Raw genomic sequence first — 13,718 nt, 5'->3', positions numbered from 1 at the left:
TAATAAAAGGAAATTAGCCATTGTTAGTCAAATGATTTGTTGGTTCCTTTTACTATTGTGCAAGAATCAGCTCAGTTTTTAAACAGCAGATGTGCAACAGAGAACTGATTTGTTCAGCCCTGCAATGTTTTTCCGATGGAACTTCAGGAAGCAGATGTAGGGGTAGAGAAACATGAGCTGGTCAGTTAGGGCCAGTTAGTATGTACTTAGCAGATTAAAGATGTTCTTTAAGGTAATACTCATAATAATTATCTGTTGTAATTCACAGGCTATTAATGGGACCCATCATGTGGTTACTCCTTTCATTAAAGTAAGCCAAAATTTTTTCCTTTTTGTCACCAGAAAGAGAAAACCTCAGTAGCATATGCACAGTTTCTGTTTCTCTCACATGTCTGGGCTGGCAGCTCTGTACCAGCATAGGGGAAAGGCTACAGCTAAGTCTGTGTACATGCCTAGATAGCAAATACAGCTTACAAGATGGCAGAGGTCAGCATTTAAACTGCAGAAATGTCCCAGTTGTGTTGAATTTCTGAAGGAAAGGAAAAAGAACAACATCAGAATAGAGTCCACCATCAGGCTGTCCTCATAAACTGAGTGACCGTGCAAGGAAGAGACTAGTGGAAGAGGCCACCAAGACATCTATGACTACTCTGAAAGGGTTACAAGCTTCAGCTTGGGAGATGGGAGAGACTCTGCATACAATAACTGTTGCATGGGTTCTTCACCAGGCAAAGGTTTATGGGAGAGTGGCAAAGAGAAAGCTACTGTTGAAAAAAACTCATTAAATCTTCACTAGAGTTTGCCAAGTGGCATGTGGGAGACTCTGTGGTCAAGAAGAAGAAAGTTCTTTGGTGTCATGTGACCAAAATGGTGCTTTTTGGCCATCAGACAAGATGTTATGTTTGGCACATCACCACAAACACATAATCCCCTGTGAAGCACAGTAGTGGCAGCATCATGCTGTTGGGATGCTTCTCAGCAGCCAGTTCTTGAAGGCTTGTAAAGGGTAGAGGGTAAAAAAGATGACTCTGACATTTACAAGGGTTTTATGTAATTTAACAAGAAAAATAAGCCAAATTATTTTGACCATATTTGCTTTATCAAATCCAGCAAGAAGGTCCCTGGTTCGCCTTCTGGTCAGGGCCTTTCTGTGTGGAGTTTGCATGTTCTCCCAGTGCATACATGGGTTTTCTCCGGGTACTCCGGTTTCCTCCCAGCATCAAAAACATGCTTGTTAGGTTGATTGGTGACTCTTAATTGGCGGTAGGTGTGAATCTGAGCGTGCCTGGTAGTTTGTCTCTACATGTCAGCCCTGCGAATGACTGGCAACTAGTTCAGGGTGTACCCTGCCTCTCACCCAATTACAGCTGAGATAGGCTTCAGCCCCCTTGACCCCCAATGGGATAAGTGCTTGATGGATGGGTGGATGATTTATAAAACCAATAGAAGGGTAAAATATTCAAGGGGTGAAATCTTTTTTATAGGCACTATAAATTGTGCATGATAGTTGTGTATCAAGGCCCAGCTTAACATGTTTCTTTTCCCAGTACATGCAGTGAGTATGCAGTTGTTACAAGTACGTAACTTTATTGTGGCAGTGATATTGTGACATAATGACATACTGCCGCCACCTTGTTATTCATTCTCCAAACATTACTGTCAGACCAGAGTGACCAATCATTTTCACAAGTGTTTGTTTAAACAGTTCTGTCTCATTCGGAATATGAAAGCCAAATTTTATGTAAAAAGTGCACAGAAAACTACTGAAGAATTACTCTGAGTCCCATGTCTCTGTTTCAAAATGCTGATTTGGCAGAGCATAAGCTGCTACAGGCCAACCTGATGGTGCTGGACTCTCAGGCAGCCGATGGTCAGACACAGCCTGATGGCCAACTGTTGGCTGAGGGAGTCTGCACTCTTCAGCTCCTTCTTTATCAGTCTGAGTTATGGGAGGGACTCAAAGTCCTTAAATCACACTTCTAATTATCAATCTTGTAAAATAAGTTTTAAAAACAGCTGTGTTCTGCTTTTTTTGTGTTTATTCTGTCTCCTTTAGGCAGGTTTTAGTTATCAAACAGACAAAAAAACACCCATACACGCACATCCACTCCCACCATCCACCTGTCATCACCAGCTGGCAAATACACCTGGTTCGCCAACATCCGCCAAAAAAAAGGAGCGTTACCATAGCAACCATATGGTGTTGGCCTGTCATGGTGGGCATTGTCATGGTAACAGCTGAAGAGACAAGTGGACGGTGCCAGCATCATCGACCAGGCCTCACCAAGAGCACACTTCTGCTGTATGGTTTTAAAAAGCCACACTTCAAACCAACACCTACATTCAGAAACCAGTCTGTTTTCTCTTTCTATATTACAGTGTTTAACAGCAGGTTCATAGTTCATCAAATCAGGTAACGGAGGCTCTCATTTCCTGTACTTTGACCTAAACACAGAGTTGTGTCCAAAACTGCAGTTCCTCAAGAGGCCACTTGAGGCTGACTCCAAAGCAACCTAATCCTTATTTAGCTCCATGTAAAAGTGTCTAACATCTGTGCAGCTCTTAAATATAATGGAATTTTTCAGAAAAATTCAACCCCCCTTTCTAAACCTTTCATAAAATGTGTGCTGAAACAAGCCGTTCTCAGATTTTCCCCTCATGATGTCCAGTGGGGAGTTAGCCCCGCCCCCAGGTTCAGTTGGCTCTCCCTGCTTGGAAGAAAGCTCCGCCCTCCTAACCTTATCCTCCTCTTAGCTGCCAGGAGAACCACATCCATTAAGCCACATCCATTTCCTGAGAGGGGCAGAGTCAAGGGCAGAGTCATAACATTTAAAGCCACAGACACAGAAACAGCTCATCCTGAGCAGGGCTGAATCAGAGGGGTTTTTAAACATGCAAAAATCCAATACTAGAGTGTTTTTCAGCAACAAACCATGCAGGCATGTTTTGGGGACCTCTGAGATCAATATTAACTTGTCTCAAAAGGGTAAAATATGTGACCTTTAAATTTCTTAATCCAACCATCATTTTGATGATGAATGTTGGTAAACTTTGGACTTAAGTGGGAACATAAGATGTGTAGACATGTCCTTGTAAATAAAAGCACATTATTGACTTGTTGCCACACATCCAGGACTCACTGAAAATGGCTCTGCAACCTTTTTTGTTGCCCAGCCCACTAGCTGAGAACAAAGGCAGTACCTTGGTCATTTAAATTATATAAAGGCTAAAACAGATGACAGGCGAATCACTGTAGCTATTGTAGAGAATTGTTGGAATGTATTACTTTAGCTTACTGTCATACCAGTTACAACAAAAGGAGAATTGTACTCTTTGAAAGACAGCTGACAGCTGCATGTGTTGAGGCTCCTCTAGAACAAATGACGTTTGCCAAAAACCCTCTAAATTGGGATTGTTTATTGTGACAAGGTGCTGTGTCCATGGTTGCCTGTCTGAGTATATACTGTATACTGGTAGTGTTAAGGGAAGAGGAGACTGTCTCAAACCTCCATTGACCATCCAAATGACTTTTCAATGAATAACCCTGCATTGGCTGAGGAGTACGTACCTGTCTCCTATATTTTCAGACACTGCATGGAGCTTTTATTGTCACAAACTTACAAGTTAGTATGACTTCCACATCGATCCACAGATGCCAGTAATAGCTGTGCATGCTACAAATTGCATGTGTCCACACCCTTTGAGACAATATCCTCAATACCCCCCTCAACTTCCTATCCCTCTACCAAGGTATCACTGAAGCAGCTCCCACCTTGTTCTATTTCTACCTTTCAAATAGAAAACAGTCCCCAGATCTCCCTAAACCCCAGTGAGCTAAGGCATGCCTCAAGGCCCCATGCTTGGACCACTTCTCCTTATTATCTATATGCTCCCTTAATGACACACAGCTCCATGTAAGCACCAAACCAATCACTAATCCCCCTCCCTGGTCAACTGAAGTCACAGCCTGCATGTCAACCAATCAACTCAAAATAAACAGCAACAGAACAAAGCTCATGGCTGTGGTCCTAAGGTGCTGTGGTTGGAGATCTCTGATCGCTTGTAGCTCCATCCTCCTGTTCTTGGAGGTCCCAAACTTGGCATCATCCTGGACTCCACCCTGCTTTTACAGTCGCAAATCAAATCACCAAGCCAACTTGTCAATGTGGGCCCCATATGGGTCATATGCGAGCTGCAAATATGAGTCCCAAGTTGGTTCATCCACAGGTTCCATAGTGATGGACTTCTACCTGAGATGAGGCCTCATATAGGTTTAAGTCCACATGGGCAATCATAGGTGGTGCCACCATGGAACCCAAACCCACTTGGATCCCATATGCATACAACCCATAAGAGGCCCATATGTACATAGTGGCTGTACTTTGTCTACATGTGGTTTATATGATTCCAGACTCACAACTCACTGAATATATTTGGTAAGAAAGAAAAAGGAAAAGGAAAATAATTTACAGGACGCAGAAGTATAGCTTCTCTAGCCATGGCGGCCACTTTATTGGGAGATTGCTGCAGAGAAAACACCAATCCTTAACACTTAAATGAATGGTTCTTCTTCATTCATCATTCATCTTCAGCCGTTCTCCCATCCATCAGAGATGGAGAGAAGTCAAGAGCTCTCTTTACCTTTTTTTTCCAATGGAAAGACTCCAGTCCCTTGTCATGATGAATTGAGTCTCATTCTGTCAGAAACATGATGGTTAACAAGCTAATTAGACATCTTCAATTAGCCTCGTATCACTTATGATTTAATTTCTGGTGTCTTGCCTTATCTGGCACCTCCCACTCATCCAAATACAGTTACTAATGAACCCACATGACCAAAATGGGGAAATCAAGGCCTCAAAAGATTGATCAACAAACCATGGGGTGAAATCTTTGTTATCTTAAACATCATGTTGAGGAGAAACAAGTCAGTTCTCATGATAATTTCTTTAATTTAGGTTCATTGCACTTAGTGAAGCAAGGGACTGGACCAAAAGATGCCAACCCAGTCTGGCTTGGCTGCGTCAGTGAGCACTGTGACAAACAAAAACAGCTACAGTTGGAGTTTGGACTGACCCTTCTTCCTCATGGCTCATTTGACAGCCTCAAACAGAGTGTAGGGAATAGTCGAGTGAAGTGTCCAAGTCAGTAGATAAAGTGATTAAGAAAGTTGAGCATTTGGACAGCAGCAAAGATTCTTAAAAGTTGTACTCTTTTAGAAAGCTAATCATTTATGACACTTTACTCTGGGTTAGATTCAACAGTCTTGGCCGTGTTTTGAGTCACATTGCTTCTTTAGGCATGCAGATACATTGGCAGAGTGGCAGAGAATATAAATTTGGAAGAAAACCGGCTTTAAAAATAACATTTATCTGCTTCCTACGAATCCAAACTGCAGTGTGGGATGGAATCCAGGTTGTCGAAGATGTCATGCATGTTTGTGTTGCTTGTAGGGAATTAATTTCTGCTTAGTTCTTGATGAGTCTCCAATGTGATGCAGACAAACCAAACATGCAAAGCCAGAGACGCTTTCCGGAAAGTGCATTTCTGTGGCTTTATATGTGCTTGAGTGTGGTTATTGTGAGGTTTGTTAAAGGCATGCACGAGGTAATAAGATGCAGGTTTAATTGTGAATCAAACTCTATCCTGGAGGAACTTGTTTGCAAGCAAGGTTAGAGAACAATGTCCCCTTAAACCGATGTGTTTTTGTATCTTTGATTCACAAAGATGCTGACAGTGAAAGGCAACCAAGCTGAAAGACAGATAATGTTTAAAATCTCTGTTTAGAGAGCATCTTTAAAGGTAAATATTGTCACAACTATGCAGATAAAAACTGGTCCAGCTGCATTCATTCACAAGTTTGGTTTGACAACGGCAACATCTGTCCACACCATTGAGCTATGCTTCACCGTGTTGAAGGATGAGCGGTAAAACTGGCTTCAAGTATGTTTTTCTGGATAAGACGGCACGAGTGTTAACCCTGCCGAGTATGCAGACGCATATTCTAATGCTCATGTGTGCTCACACACTCCCACATGGTTGCATACCTCGGACTTGAGTATGCATGAGAAAAATAACTTTCTCTCGCTATCTGTCTTTTTTTTTTTTTTTTTTTTCAAAAGTAAACAGACACACAAACATACTAGCACACACATACGGAGCAGATTCATGCTGTAGCTGCGACCTTGAGACTCAACATGAACATGCATATCTCTGGCATACAGACCCCAAATGGTTTAACTGTGTGTGTATGTGTGGTAGCGTGGAGCATTGCCAACAGTGTACAAAATAAATCTCTGCTTTCTTCACACAAACACATTATACTTTATAGGCGTTAAGAGCTGGAATAATAGCTGTGTAAATTGGCTGGATAAGTCATGGAAATAGTTGTGACCGTTGCTTTTTATCAAGTGGGATAGTTCAGTCTTTCAGCTTAGACCCGAGGTAGATGTAGGTGATTAAAATAAAACACTTAAGACTTAAGCTCAGTCCCATTTCTAACATTTACGCCTACACCTTTGAATGCCTTGTTTCCCCTTGAAACAGACTCACTTTGGATAGAGGAAATGTGACGACCCTTCGAGTTCCAGATATGCCATACAGTGCCTATAAAAAGCAGTCACCCCCTTGGATGTTTTATCCTTTTCTTGACTTTATAAATCAATCATGGTCAATAAAATTAGGCTTTTTTGACAAAAACATCTTGTCAAATGTCAAAGTGAAAATTGATTTGCACAAAGTAGAAAATAAAAAATAAATAAATGTAAGATAAAATAAGAGACTGCCTAAATATTCACCCCTTTCATAGTTACTGACCACTGTGAAGCATGTGGTGGCAGCATCATGCTGTGGGGATGCTTCTTGGCAGTTGACCCTGGAAGGCTAAGGTAGACAGTGAATTAATGTGGTAAAATACAGGAAAATCAGGGAGCATGTGGCCTAGTGGTTTAAGGCACTCCCCATGTACGCGGGCGGCCCAGGTTTGAATCCGGCCTGAGGCCCTTTGCCGCATGTCTCTCTTGACCCTGTTTCTGACTCTATCAACTGTCCTCCTCTATCTAATAAAGGCACAAAAATGCCCAAAAATAAATCTTGAAAATAATATACATATATAGGAAAATCCTGGAGTACAATCTGACCGAGCTTGAGCAGTTTTGAAAAGAAGAATGGAGTAAAATTTCAGTGTCCAGATGTACAAGTCAGGGATACAGACTCAGTGCTGTGATTGCAGCCAAAGGTGTGTCTACTAAAAACTGACTTGTCTTGAATATTTATATAGTCACTTCTTTTACCTTACATATTTCTGTGTAATTGACATTACTTTGGAGAAATCTGTTTTCACTTTGACTTTAAAGGTTTTTATTTTTTTGCCAAAAAAGCCTGATATTGTCCATGATTGATTTATAAAATCAATAAAAGGGTAAAACATCCAAGGGGTGAATACTTTTTATAGGCCCTGTAAGTAGTCCTCAATAAACATTTAAAAAACAAAGTGACATGATAGAGCATTTTGACTCCAAGTGGGGTTCTTTTTAATGCTTTTTTGGAATCAAAAGGGCCATAATGTATTTAAACAACATCATGATATGTAATCTTTGTCATAATTTACCATTCTTGTCAAGGATTCACATGGCATTCTGGGAGAATTTCCATTACACTTGTTTGGGAGTTTACCACTGGAAAATTTCTATCTACAGGGCCATATTTTATTACTCCTGCATAGGGGTTCTCAAGTAGTCTGGGAGGATCAAACCCCACCTATATGATGACAAATCATGAACCATTTAAAATAAAATAATAATAAAATAAAAAAACAGATTACTTTGCAACCCCAACACTGCCTGCACATGTGACACATTATGAGGTGCAAATTGCGACAACAGAAACCATTAATGTCAAGCAACTTGAGATGAACATCAAGCACAAATCTAAAAGAATTCCAGAAGTCCAGAATGTATGTGCATTTAGAAATATATGAACACCAAATATCTTGTACTTGTGCTGTTTTCAATGAGAAATTTTTTTTTTTCTTGAAATCCAACCAGGAAAACCTCATTGACATCTTGATTCAGACACTGTGAGAGGGTTACAAAACAGAATAGTTATAAACACAAATCAACCAAATCCTGGACACTGAGCAAAATGATGTCAGTCAAAACATCTACAATTTGATGCATCTACCCCCAAAGGCTTTAATCCACTTTTTGAAAAAGTTTAAAGAGACCAGCGTCCCCAGATACAGATTTTCCTGCAGCAGATTCCAGACTGCAGGAGCTCGACCTGGAATTACTTTTACCAATTTCAAGATGGACTCCAGGGACAGAGAGCAAAAGCAAGTCATTTGCAAATCATTGTATCCTGCTTGTATTACATTTTACGTGTCCCAATTTTTTGGAATTGGGATTTATACACTGATAGCAATACTTGAACTTTGCATTTCACTTTGCATATTCCCTGTGGTTGTATCTGAGGGATTTTAAACATGAAGACAACATCAGTGATGGTGTGTAGGTGTATTAGTGTCCATGGCATGGGTAACCTGCACATCTGTTAGCAGGGGTGTCCAAACTTTTTCCACTGTGGGCCAAATACAGAAATATATACAAATGGTGGGGCCATTTCATATTCTTTACCTTGAGAATATTTAAAAACAATGAAATCAATCTAATGTAGGTTAAGATATGCTAAGTTATTGAGTATGCCTAAATGGTTAATGACTAACAAGGTAAATAGACAATCATTGTCAGGATTTTGGGAGGCCGATTAGATTCCAGGGGGGATATTTGGCCCTAGCTTCCACTGGCTCCATCCCTGAAATGTTACTGGTGGTGCCATTTGCAGCATTAATCTATCAGAGAGTTATGAATCAAGATATTGTTATGATTGGGCTGAAAATCTGTCCACTCTTTACAGTGTTGTCCCAAATAAGTCACAAAAGACGTTGGAATAATTGTCAAAATGTTTGTTCACAGAAATGACATGGTAGCACTGCTTTGTGCTGAAACTACAAAGTTCAATACATTCAAGCATAATCTTCACGATCAAATGTGGGCCATGTCTAATTTTTTTTAAAGAATTTTCTGAGGGGCCATGTTTGGCCCCCGGGCCATAGTTTGGACACCGCTGTGTTAAGGCATTAATAACACTAAGATGCACATACAGGTTTTGGAGTAACAGGAAGACTATTTGGTTTAAAATGTGACATTCCGTTACTTTGTTTGCCCACCATCCCCTTGACCATCACGTTGTAGAGTCCACACTATGAGAATGTTGCTTATTGGTTTATAGAAACTCTGACTGTGAAAAATAGTTGCATTATCAACCCAAGGTTCCAGAAAAACAACAAAAACATCTTCAACCCCATCTATGAATGACTCTGCAAGTTCCAAATAGTAGCTCATTTGAATTTTAGCTTTACTAAGAGGATTCATTATTAAGTCAATAGCCTTCGTGTGGAGCACATTCTGATGTTTCTTTTACTTTGACAGAGTTGTAACATCCGAGGACAAAATCTCAGAATCATGTAGTGTCAAGTTTTCTTACAATACCTTAATTCATTGAGCGTTTTTTTTTTTCAGAATGCTAATTAAAATACCAAAAGAGTTTGAGCACTGAAAAGATGAGATTTTCATCATAGCTGAGCGAAGGTTGCACCATTATAAATGTAAGCGGATGTTTTCATTCAGACTATGAATAAAATGGAGCCAAAATCAAAAGAGCTGACCTCGAGCTCTGCTTGGTTCTCCACTTTATTGTCTAGTCTGTCCCCTTCACAGCAGCCAAACATAATAACACTCAGATTTTAATTCTGCGCTGGATAAAATATTCTGCTACCACAAAAGATTTGAAGGTACTTGACTATTTTCAATAAGTTCGTTTTAATACAGCTCATCACATGTCAAGCCAAACTCTTGTGACAGCACTTAATACTGAATCTTCACTTTCTAATTATCATCTCAAAAACCTTTTATTCACATCACTGGGACGTGACAATTCAAGGCCTTAGCCACAACAGAAAGGGTGGTATGAAATATGAGATGGTTTTTACATTTTATCTTCCTAATCCTGCAAAACTATGCTTTTCCGAAAGTACCTGAACCAGGATGATGAAGTGAGTCTTGACTTCTCTGTGTCCGTCTTCAAATAGAGAATGTGACAGACAGACAGAGGAGGAACAAGAAGTTGTTCTGCTGTAACAGGTGAGAATAAAATAACAGGAGAGTCACAGAGCTGTCAATCAGGCTGTGGTGAGAAGGACTGGGAAGAGGCAGACAAGCTGGATGTAAGGTGTGTACTGTATGTGGCGTCAGCTGTGTCAGAGAGAAGTTAGAGCTGAAAGGAAGAGCTGCAGTTTAACAAATATTTAGTCCAAATGCATAGAGGTGAGTCAACTGCAGGTCAGTTTTTTCTTATGGGAATCTCTGTGATATCCATTGTGCCAATAAAAATCACCTCCTATGTAATTTCCTCACTCCGATGCCTCAAGTATGTTATTATTATTATTATTATTATTATTATTATTATTATTATTAACTTCTGCTGTGGATTGCAGTATGCTATGCTAGCTTAGCTAACAGACTGCTGACTAGCCAACAGGCTTCTGCTGCCAATGGTAGGGTTGCCATTTTTTTCAGGACCAAATATGAGACACAGTATGATTTGATCTGTTGTTTTTCTAAAAGTCGTTGTCAAAAGATAGAAACTTTACACCATAATTTAAGTTCTCTAATCCTGATTGTACACACTCATTTTTTTAATCACATTTTAAATTCCACAATTTTCCATTGTAAACTGTTCTTGTGTCCTTTCTTCTGTCTTAAATAAAAGGTAATTGACTTCCTGTTTCAATACAGGCCTGCTTTTATAGGTAGATTGAAGATTATAACATGAATTAAAAAGTGGTATTTTTGAAGTCAAAAACGATGCTACCTCAATTGTACACTGTTTTGAAAATCTTTGTATATTTAATTTTTCACCCTGAAAGCATTGTGTTTTTGCACTATTTTGCAATGTGAGCTTCAGCTACCAGTTACGTGTTCTCAGTTTATCTAAACAACTGTTTGGGCCGACAGGCTTTGTCAGAGGAAACAACAAGTATCTAATGTAAAACAGCTCAGCTCAGTTTTACACTTCAAAAGCTGACCCAATGTTTTCATAAAGTCTTGTTATCAGCTAATAGGGGAATAAAGCCACAGCCATACTTGGATGACAAATTTCCATATGGCCTATCTGGTTGAGGTCTGTTTCTCCAGTTTATCTTCAGAAAATTGAAGAAGGTTGTTAAAAGATTGGTTCAGGAGGGCAGGGAACTCTGGATGGGGAGTGATGCAGGCTGCAGGTATCTGTGAGCCGCTATTCTCGATCAGAAATGTCCTTACCTGAAGCTTGTTAAATTTCACAGAGGAAGCTATAAACATCTGCTGTGCTGTATAGCCTAGCTTCTTCAACCATGCAATATTTAAAGGTTCAGTGCTCACTGAAATCACTGGAGGCTAATGGCAATACTACTGCCAATTACCCTATACAACCCAACAAAGCGCTTGGACTGGGCTACTGGCTGTGCCAGACTTTAACTGCTCCAAATATTGGCACTTTATGGCTACTGTATGTTCTGAGTCTCTAATGTATCCACAGCCTATCTACTTCAAATGTTACATTTTTCCATTTATTTTTAGCTTTTTCGGTGGTTCTTCTCTGGGAATGACTACCTCCTCATGCTGTACATTGTTATGTCACCTTCTTTAGGCCTTTGCACACTGAGTCCGTTTTTTTACTCAGAATTTTTTGCACATTGAAAAATAAAATCGAACTCATGTTGTGCTGTCTCTGACCAAGTTGTTTTCTCCGCCGCATCCGTAGCATTTTCTAATGTCTTGCTGGGGCTTTGAACCTGTGCTGCTGACCTTGTTCACCCTCCCCGCCACCACTCTGCTCCATTTACCAGGTTCTTTCATGCCATGCAAATCCACAGTGTTGTTTTGCCATTGCTCATGCAAACTTGCGTGCTTTTTCAAAAAGTTAGTCCATCCTCTGGCAGCAGCTTCCGCTGTATCCTGTCTTCATGCCACAGATCAAATGATCTCTCAGCGTCACTGTCTACAATCATCAAAGTTACAGTCCTGCACCAGCTTTCTTTGTTCTGCTACATAATCACACACACTTTTCATATTACTCTGAGGCAATAACATTACAGTCACTTTGTAACAGGGGAAGTCCCTGAATTATGACATTTTAGGATGTTATTGAAAATGTGTAAATATTCATGACTTTTCTTTAACATCACTTTAGAACTGGCGCACCCAAGAAGTCTTATAAGAGGAATCAAGGACAATCGGAGCAATGATGTGGGGTGCAAATCCACACAGACATACAGACGGACAGATAGCCCGCTAAATAGCCTACAGTAGTAAGATTCTGCTGGGACAGTTAGCAACCTTAGTTAGTCAGATGAGTTTGAATGATTAGGAAAACTTCTAGTTTCACCATATTGTGAATCTGAGTGACTTTTTCTGCTAAAATATTTGTATTAATTATATACAGTCAGATTGTACCATTTCAATATGTAACCTATTTACACAGTGAAGTGAAAATTAGAAGGTCTTTAAAAGAGATCATTTAACATAGGATGGGAAAGCGCAGACAAAATAGTGTTTCAATTGTTTATGTTTTTTAAATGAAATGTTTAATCTCATGCAACATTTGTTGCAGGCTAACATCTTCACATTTTGTTAACATGCAATATTGGTCCTGTTCCTGTCCTTCACAACTCATATTTGTAACACATTTGTTATTCTAACTGAGCTACAGGTGAGCTCCACTCACACTATGACAGGTTGAAATGCTGCAAATTGTCTGCACAGGAACAATGTTCCTGCACCGGGTTCAAAATCAGGTCAAAAAAGAGGATCCAGAAAGATACATTTTTATGCTTTCAGTCCATTTCCAGCCCAGAATATTCTTCCAGGTAGACTTACTGTCAGCGTGTTATTACACAGTGATGACTACCTGCCGTGTTGTTCTCAGCTCGCTTTTTCCACCTGAAGCCAGATAAGAGTAGCAACATGATAGTTTTGTTTGATGTGAGAGGTAAAAAAAACAAAAGCAGGAGGGATGAAAACATCTTCAAAACACTGAAGACCAGAAATCCACACGGGGGAAAAACAACATTTGGTTTAAAGGCTGTTAAAAAATACAAAAGGCATGGAAAAACTTTCATGTTTTTGCTTGAATATAAGAAACAAATCAATTTTCAAATATTCTTCAGCATATGTCTGACTTACAGTTAAACATAGAAGATCTGTAGATCAGAAACTTAACCAACTATAGTCTTTTATGTAATTTAGGGTAAAAATATGCTTAAAATTAACACTAATGCCTTTTTATGACCTGAATAAGCAGACAAGATCATCTGTGAAAAGACAGATTTATGTCTATGAGGAAGACTTTCTGCTTATAAACCCAACAGGGAAGGAGTCAGAAGAAGTGAATAAGAGCTCACTGCAGAAACAGACTTGTTTACATTTTTACAGCAAAGATTACCGGTGAGAACAGTAAGTCAGAAAAAGTTTAAAACTATGAATTAACTTTTAAAATGTATTTTAACATTTAGGCCAACTTAGATATTAGTAGAAATAAATTTCACACACACTTAGATAATGGACGTCCCATAAATTCCTCTTGGATGTTTACCTAAATCTGTCCCACACTGGACCTGGTGT

This window comes from Cheilinus undulatus, linkage group 14 (assembly GCF_018320785.1).
Source record: "Cheilinus undulatus linkage group 14, ASM1832078v1, whole genome shotgun sequence".
In the NCBI taxonomy this organism is placed as follows: Eukaryota; Metazoa; Chordata; class Actinopteri; order Labriformes; family Labridae; genus Cheilinus; species Cheilinus undulatus.
The sequence above is the reverse complement of the archived record's forward strand: the minus strand, read 5'-3'. Positions refer to the sequence as shown.